Source organism: Falco naumanni, chromosome 2 (assembly GCF_017639655.2).
Source record: "Falco naumanni isolate bFalNau1 chromosome 2, bFalNau1.pat, whole genome shotgun sequence".
NCBI lineage: Eukaryota > Metazoa > Chordata > Aves > Falconiformes > Falconidae > Falco > Falco naumanni.
The window spans coordinates 88,701,685-88,711,045 of NC_054055.1; the positions used below are offsets into that span (position 1 = coordinate 88,701,685).

At 37.2% G+C, this 9,361-nt stretch overlaps 1 long non-coding RNA gene across 1 annotated transcript; it reads right to left on the reverse strand.

The window, feature by feature from the left end:
• Positions 1-736: 736 nt before the first annotated feature.
• LOC121083557 lies at positions 737-6,151 on the reverse strand. Its single transcript, XR_005826410.1, has 3 exons — positions 6,104-6,151; positions 4,611-4,655; positions 737-1,651 (listed from the first exon to the last, which is right to left on the reverse strand). It is a non-coding gene; the product is annotated as an uncharacterized LOC121083557 (long non-coding RNA).
• Between the last annotated feature and the right edge of the window lie 3,210 nt (positions 6,152-9,361).

The following is a 9,361-nucleotide window of genomic DNA, read 5'->3' on the forward strand; positions in this document are numbered from 1 at the left end:
GAAAATTCAACATTCAAATGTTAACTGCATCTAACATTGCATTTAGATTGTGCTTTAAAATCCATTTTCTACAGTATTGATTTTACAACTAATAATTATTTTTTTTTCTCTGTTACAAGTTTCCCATCATTAGATGCCATAGAAATAAAAGTAAAACGTACATATAAAGGGTGCAGTAGTGCTTTGCTGCCAACATCCATACTAAGAAGGTCAATTTACTAGCTGTTACCCTGCCAAATAATTATTTGTGCATAATCAAACAATATCTCAGATTGATGCAATGGATAACAAATACTTTCAGACAGTTTCTTGAGCATTTTCTTTCAATGTCTGAAAAACATTAAACAATCTCAAGTATACCTTGCAATGTGGGAAAATAAGCAGCCAAATAGAAGATTTTCCTGTCTCAACAGAGCCTTTATAGATATGATCTCAGAACTACAGAAAAACACTGTGCCTATCTACTGTCCTCTTATTAAGCTGTCCCATAATCCATTGCCCTATAAAGATACTTCAATGACTTTTATATATGGTAGACTACAGCAATGACTCCCCATGGTCTTTACCACAGAAAAGCAACATTACTTATCAGTCATTAAAATTTAACTAAAAAACATATTTCTAAGTTTTTGGGAAATATACACTAGTTAAATCCATGAAAGCAAACATAGAAATAATAAAAAAATAAAGGTACTTTCACATTTTCAGTAAGAAGTTTTAGGTTTTTATGTAGTAAAATGTCATCAATGAGAAATGTAAAACATGACTTCATGTTAACTTTATCATTTTTACATTGCTGTTTCAAAATACCCATCTCTTGCAACATTTATGCTGCAAAATGGTAAAAGGAATACATAGAAGCTTGAATGCTAACAATAACATTGCATATTAAACTCTTACCATTTCTGCCATTATTACATATGCTTTGGCTGTTTGAAATGTCCAAGCATGGAGGCAGGAAGGAAGTAACAAAGCATATTTTTGGTATGTACAGGGCTAATAACATGCTGCCAAATGTTTAACAGTTTTAAGGATGTGAAGGTGTTACCTGCCAATCTTTTGAAGATTAATTAGAAACTGTTCTCTGATAGACAGAAACTGAATGTGTTTACCTGTTTTATGCTGAAGTTGTTGACCTAGTGAAATGCATTTTTATTACCTTTCTTTCTTTCTGTGAATGATTTTGTAGTATATTTGCAGCATCAGTAGAGAAGTTCCCCACTGAATTTATTTTGTGGTTACTAACAGAGCATATAGAAACCATTTTTTCTCTTCTTCTTAGCAGAAAATTAAACAGTGTTACAATTTGGCATGGGTATGAACTCATGTTTTCCCAGTGGCTTTTACCCGAATGTAAATTTTGTCTTTTATTTTTAGTTATACTTCTGTTCCTAATGTAAGTGTCATCAAAGTTTTGGGTTTTTCCCTTCTCATTGTTAAAAGATGATGGACCAAAAGCAATTAATCCACTGCCAATTCAAACAGAAGTAAGATGGAGATACAGGGTTTTCACAAGAATTTATGAGACTGCATCTTATTGTTCTTCCTGCTTCCCCATGAAAATTACTTCAGCTGTTCTCCTGAGGTTTCTTTCCATGTTTTTCCTATACTACAAGTAAGATGTACAGCTCCTCTTCAGTGCTCTGTGTGACTGGGAGGTAAAAATGCAGACAGTTATTTCAAATGGGAATAACAACTGAGGACTGCAAAAAAAGTATTTTTTCCCCAGAAACAGAATGAATCTTATCTCCAATAATTTGATAAATTGCTAACATTTTTCATAAGATTTACTAAACTATAGATACACTAAAAGCTTGAAACGGGATTCTACATATCCATAAATCCACATGTAGTGAGGAAAATATTAATGCAAAAATAGGATTATTTTTTCTACCTATATTCCCATTTACTGTAAACATTAATGGCAGAAAACAAATTTAACTTACAAATAGTTGTGAAATATTTCTTTAACTAAGCAGATTAATTAGTCCATGACACATAGGTGTCTTAGAAGGGGAAAAGAGATTTAAGGTTTATTTAAATATCATTTTGATCTTACAGCAGTTATCTCATTGCTAAAAGGGCTGATTAGTCAAAAAATATGCTAATACAGAAAATATTATAACACAGAGAGCTTTAAGAAATGGGAGGGGGGTGTTGTTTGGTTGTTTGGTTTTTTTAAGATTCTTGCTATTTCTGCCTAACATGACATTCTTTTCAAAGCTACTGTTTACCAAGAAAAAGAAACTATTGGGAGATTCTTAAGAATTCTCAAAATCTCATCAAAAAGTTTGAGAAATGAGTGTTCTGGAAGAAAGGATTTGAAGCATTGTGAAGTTGTATATAGTATTTTGGCAATGATTCAGCAAAGTAGTTAGGGAGGTGATTCAGGGAGACTCTAATTTTTTAAAAAAATATTATGTGTATTGTACTTTATACTTTCTCAACATGTGTCATTGTAGTGTAGCTCTACAATTACAGTTCCTTTCAAGTATTACAGCAGGTTTTACCATGTTATGCAAAATAATGTTCTGTGTCATAAGTAATATTCATGAATATGCAGTTCAATTGTGCATTATGACTTTTCTTACAAAATGAATGCCACAATGAAAGGCTTTGCTCCAAATTCTTATAATACAAAGCTTGTTTTTTCTAGAAGGGAATTATAAAAAATAGTGTCCAATTATTGATAGATTAAAGGACTCCTAAAGTATGTTTTTGCAACATAAAAAAATGGGCTATTGGCTCGTCTTGAATTTTTGCTTTAAACCTGTCTAGCACTGAGGAAAAATAAATTAAACAAATGAAAAAAAAACAACCATCCCCAAAAGCACCCAAAAACCCAATCAAAAAAGCCCAACCCTGTATTATTTTCTTTTTAGTTAAGCCAATCCATGCATATCTTGGTAAAGTTCTTCAGTAAGGTATTGATCACAAAGTAAGATTTTTCTGTAATTAAGGTAAGCAGATACAAGTATATAGATGATGCCAAATGAATATAATGGGAAGGTGTAGAAAATAAGTATCAAATAATCTTACTACTATTAAAAGGGAACACAGTAGTGACAATAAGGAAACCAGTAGTATTTATACAGGAATAAAAAGTTGCATTAATGAAAAAAAAAAAAACCAAATCAAAAACCACCCCCAAATCTGAAAAAAACCCCAATATTTCCTTTGCATTATTACCCTATTCTTACCTCAAAATTTCTTATAGTGTTATATGAAAAGGCAGAAATTCGGAAGTACTAACATGGAAAAACCTGTCAGTTTGACTATATTAACTCATTGAGTTGTATACTCAGGCATACAAAGACAAATTCTAATTGACAGTAAATGAAATGACATCCCAATAAATCTTCAGATAACAGTGGGAGATTTGAGTAATATTTGTTTCTTTCCATTCTTTTGAATCCTTCATTATCTCATATGCAAATTCTCCCATCTAAAGGATCTGCAGAGGGCTATAACAAGATGCTTGACCTCATCAAGCATGGTCTGCATGGTTATTGGCTTGACTTGGTTGACATGAACAGTAAAGAAAGTTTTTATCTCCAGAGACAAACTTTGTGAATTGTTGTGCAATAGAGGGTTACTGACAAACAACATATAGGCCAGTGTACCATATCTTTTACAGACAGCATATTATGAGCAATTTATACCATCATCCCTGCACTGCAAGTATTCTGTTGTGATATAAGTTATCTCAGTTTCATGGTAAGCACCACTGAACTCCAGTGGTATAAAGGTTCAGCAGCAAAGTTGTTAGTATAATTGTTGTCTGAGATGAAGCTGGTCCAATGCCAGACTGACCAAAGTTGCCTCACGGTCTTTTTTAAGTTCCTCTAATGAACAGGAGGAAAAGCAGAAATACTGGAGTGATGGCTATCATCACAGCTTTCCTTCTGTCAGGCACCCACTCCCTGCAGTTTTCTCTGGCTCAGATCTTTCTTTGTTTATTAACACTTGTACTCCTGCCATGTCCACTGTGTCCACTGTGTTATGGAGCTCTGTCCACATGAAACAGAAAAAGCAGTTCCTGATCTCAACCTCTTTTCAGACTGCCACAAGAAAGGAAGATAAAATCAGTGATCTATTTCTTTTTACAGTTTGTTTATATATATTGCTACTGGACATTTTCTTTCAGTTTCTGCACCAAATCATTATTGGCTAATTTCTTGCAGGTGTCACAGAAATCCCATTTGGAGGCTGAATCTCCCTTTACATAGGATTAATGTTTTTTTCTAAAGATAAAGTGGATAAAATATTTCTATTATATTTTTTGTTTATTTTTCTGAATCGGTTGCTGCTAAAATCAACATACCCACTTCGGACACTTGTACTTCCTCGTTTATGCCAATTATTAACTGTTGAGGTCTTCTTAATGGAGTTGTGGCTGCTAATATTAAAGCACCAGTACAACTTTCCATCCACCAGTCTGTAGTTTTGACCTATAATGAACAACTGGATAGATCTGGAAGGTAACACTTTAGAGCTGAACATGCCAGACAGAACTAGACCAAAAAGACACAAGATAAAGCTGGTGAACATTCAGGTGGACAAGCCTGAGTGCAGAAGAACAAGAAGAGTTGTACATATTGAAAACAAACCTGATCAGAAGTGACAGTCTGACTATGTTGTGGAAATGAGGAAGTCTGGAAGAAGAAAGTGCAATAAAGAAACAAACTTGTAAGACAGCAAAACCACCCCAACTAACAAACCAACTAATCCCTCCCGCCCCCCCCCCCAAAAAAAAAAAAAAAAAAAAAAAAGATTACCTACAATTTTTTTGTCAAGAGATTCATAAAATTATGTTTTAATTAATCCTTAATTAAATCTGGTACAAATGGAACAGATACTAGAAGGTACATTCTGACATTCTGAGAGCACCATGTTAATTCTATACCCTTTCTATAGATTTCACTGTTTGATTTTTTTTCTGTATTGTAACTTCCTAACATATTGTTTATCATACAATTTTTTAACAATAAATTGTGACTTATGGAGAATATGAAACATTCACCTTATTATGATTAAAAAGTGTTAGTGTTTTTTGGTTTTGAAAATAAAACCTAAAAAAACAAACCTCAAACTTTTTTCTTTCCTATTACTTGCTGTACTGTCATTATGCAAGCACCTCAAAGAGAATGGAGGAGGATATTAAAACAATTTTTATGCACAGAAATATATTTAAATAAATATATTTCATAATTTTAAGCTGAAAAAGGTAATTTTAATGTTCTGGTTAAATTATTTTTTTTTAAATGAGATATATGCAAATGAAAAAAATATTGTTTCTTTAGGATGAATGTGTAAAGCCTTGAAGAAGAACTCATTACTTGAAGGCAAATAAATGTATCATTTATGCTGTAACTCAGCTTGGAAAAATGATTTTGTGTTAGTTGTTCTGAAATAGAATTTCTTTATATGAAGCCTTAATAAACTGGAAAGATGTGGTTTCATGCAAGTGACTCACAAGGCTTCCTTTGAAACAGAAGAAAAAAACCTCCAAACCTCAAGGTGTAATAGCATAAACGGACATCTTTGCTTCAGGGAATATTTTATTCAAGCTGAATAGTAGCAACTTAGCAAAGTATTAGTAATGTGGCTTCTTTATAGGATTATATGAAGATCCTCTGTTTTTTTAGGGCAACAGCAACCTCTCTTCTTCACCTGGGAAAGGATCCCAGATTGAGCCACTTGTGCTTTCTATTGTAGAGGCATCCTTTATGCCAAAAGAAGTATTTTTGTCAGTTCTCCTCAGCCACTTCCTTCACCCAATCTCTAGCTAGATCTATCAACAGTAGCCACATCTGAAAAAAGTAAGCTTCTTTTAAAGAGATTGTTTCTGTATTTTTTAGTCTTTGTATATAGCAGATTTAAAAACACAATGACCCATTAAATATCACAATTAAACAGCTTAAGGCAGCATTCCAGCTTAAAGCTTTTTTTTTATGTCATACTGCACTGAAAATTTGAAGAGTAAGCATGAAAAGAGTCTGAAGGTTAAAGAGTGACAGTACGTAAGAGTCTGATAGGAAGACTTTAAACCTTGAGACAGCATTTGTCTATGGTGTGCAGGCCAATGTGAGGACCTCTGTACCTGTTGAGTCCTGTTGTGCGAAGCAGATGAAGGCATAATTTAGAGAGGATTGTGGTGGGGTAAAGAAAGGATCATGGGACGAGGGACTGCACAGGGTTCAGAAGTACACTGCTGTTACTGATTAAACTGGTAAATAATGACCTCAAAAAGTTTTGAGCAGCTGTTGGTGTTAGAGATCAGATTGATCTTTGGCAAGAAAGAGTGATGGTAACAGAGTTGAAAGTGCTCTGGAACAGAGCAGAGCCCCGAAGTATTACACCCCAAATGTTCTTGAACTGCAATCTGCTTTGCTCTGGTTTATTCTGGTTTGGTTACCAAACTGTCCATAAACTAGACTTGATTTCAAAAACATGTTAATGATTCATAGATGCTTGCTGAATAGTTTGGACAACTACTTTTGAGATAATGCTGTTTTTCTTAATATACTTGCTTCAATTTCATATCTGTTGTTTGTGCTGTGGTTTTGGCTACAAAATTAATAATTAAACACAAGTTCAAGAGCAGATTTGTCTGACCTCAGGTTGTTTATTGGGAAAACATCAGTTAAATACAATGGAGGCATCTGTCCAGGGGTCATCAACATAACATAATAAACTACTGAGCTGTGATGGAAGGAAGCTTCCTAAAGATAAATCAATTCTCAATAATATTTCTGCTTTTTTTTTAGATAATTTACTAATTTTTCTGTTATTTTATTTTGCATTTGTATGCAGATCACTTTTACAAAAAGCATCACTTTACATGCCTCTTCTGGCTGGTCAATACCTTTCCAATTTATCTGTTATGTGCTGTGCAATCTCTGCTGTGCAGTTGCAATTGAACATAGCGTGTAAGATGGGTGGAAGAAAAAGTAGTCATTAAGTGTGAGCATTTTTTCTGAGAAAACGCTCAAGCTTTCAAGGTTCATGCTGGACCTTGTTCTCACCAGCAAGGAGGGGCTGGTGGCACATGTTGAGCTACGGGGCAGCCTTGGTTACAATGATTATGATATGGTGGAGTTCAAGATCCTTGGGGCAGTGAGGAGGGTGTACAGCAAGTTCACTACCCTGGACTTCAGGAGAGCAGACTTCAGCTTCTTCAGGGATCTGCTTGGTAGAGTGCCATGGGATAGAGCCCTGGAGGGAAAAGGCACCTAAGAAAGCTGGTTAATAGGAGGATCACCTCCTCCAAGCTCAGGAGCTATGTGTCTCAACAAAGACAAAGTTCAGCAAAAATGCCAGTAGGCTTGCATGGATGTACAAGAAGCTCCTAGACAAATTAAAACACAAAGAGGAAGCCTAAAGGGGGCGGAAGCAACAACAGGTAGCCTGGGAAGAATACAGAGAAACTGTATGAGCAGTCAGGAATCACATTAGGAAAGCTATAGCCCTCAAAGATTTAAATCTGGCCAAGGACATCAAAGGCAACAAGAAAAGTTTCTGTAGGTACATCGGTGACAAAAGGAAGACTAGGGAAAATGTGGGCCCTCTCTGGAAGGAAACAGGAGACCTGGTTACGTGGAATATGGAGAAGGCTGAGGTACTCAGTGACTTTTTTGCCTCAATGTTCACCAGCATCCACACAACCCAAGTTGCAGAAGTCAAAGGCAAGGACTAGGAGAATGAAAAACTGCCTGCTACAGGAGAAGATCAGGTTCAAGACCATCTAAGGAACCTGGAGGTATACAGGTCAGTAAGACCTGATGAGATGCATTCACAGGTCCTGAGGGAACTCACAGATGAAGTGGCTAAGCCACTATCCATCATATTTGAGAAGTTGTGCAGTACAGTGAAGTTCCAGCTGGCTAGAAAAGGGGAAACATAACCCGCTTTTTAAAAAGGGAAATAAAGGAGACCTGGGAAACTACAGATTGGCCAGTCTCACCTCCTGCTCCACCAGGATCCATGGAGCAGATCCTCCTGGAAACTATGGCAAGGCACATGGAAAATAAGGAGGTAATTGGTGATAGCCAGCATGGCTTCACTAAGGGCAAGTTGTATTTGACATATCTGATGGCCTTCAGTGATGGGGTTACAATGCTGACAGATAAAGAAAAGCAACTGACATCACCTAACTGCACTTGTGCAAAGCATTCGACACTGTCCTGCATGACATCCTTGTCTCTAAACTGGAGAGACCTGGATTTTATGGGTGGACCACTCAGTGGATAGGAATTGGCTGGATGGTTGCACTTAAAAAGGTGTGGTCAACGGCCTGATGTCCAAGTGGAGACCAGTGATAAGTGGTATTTCTCAGGGATCCATACTGGGACCAGTGCTGTTCAACATCTTTGACAGCAACAAGGACAGTGGGATCGAGTGCACCCTCAGCATGTTTGCTGATGACACTAAGCTGAGTGGTATGGTTGACACACTGGAGGGAAGGGATGCTATCTAAAGGGACCTTGGCAGGCTTGAGAGGTGGGCCTATCATGTGAATCTCATGAAGTGAAGTTCAACAAGGCCAAGTGCAAGGTCCTGCACATGGGCTGGGGCAATCCCTGGTGTCAGTACAGGCTGGCAAAGAAAAGATTGAGAGCAGCCTGAGGAGAAGGACCTGGGGGTGCTGGTGGACAAAAACCTCAACATGATCTAACAATGTGTGCTTGCAGCCCAGAAAGCCAACCAAATCCTGAGCTGCATCAATAGAAGCGTGACCAGCAGTTCAAGTGAGGTGATTCTCCCCCTCTACTCTGTCCTTGTGAGACTCCATCTGGAGTACTGTGTTCAGCTCTGGGGCTCCCAACATAGGAAGGACATGGACCTGCTGGAACGACTCCAGACGAAGGCCCTGAAGATGATCAGAGAACTGGGGCTCAGACAGGCTGAGAGAGTGGGGGTTGTTCAGCCTGGAGAAAAGAAGGCTCTGGGGATACCTTATAGCAGCCATCCAGTACCTGAAGGAAGTTTATAAGAAAGGTGGAGACAGACTTTTTAGTAGAGCCTGTAGCAATAGGGCAAAGGGTAATGGTTATAAACTAAAAGATGGTAGATTTATATTAGATATAAATCTAATATAAAGAAATCCTTTACTGTGGGGATGGCAAGACACTGGAACAGGTGTCCCAGAGAAGTTGTGGATGCCCCATCCCTGGAAGCGTTCAAGGGCAGGCTGGATGGGGCTTTGAGCAACCTGGTGAAGTGGAAGGTGTCCCTGCCCGTGGCAGCAGGGGTTGGAACTAGATGTTCTTTAAGGTCCCTTCCAAATGAACCATTCTAAGATTCTATGATGTGTTGCTGAAATCCTAGTGATCCATACCTAATCTGGATTTCTGGGCAA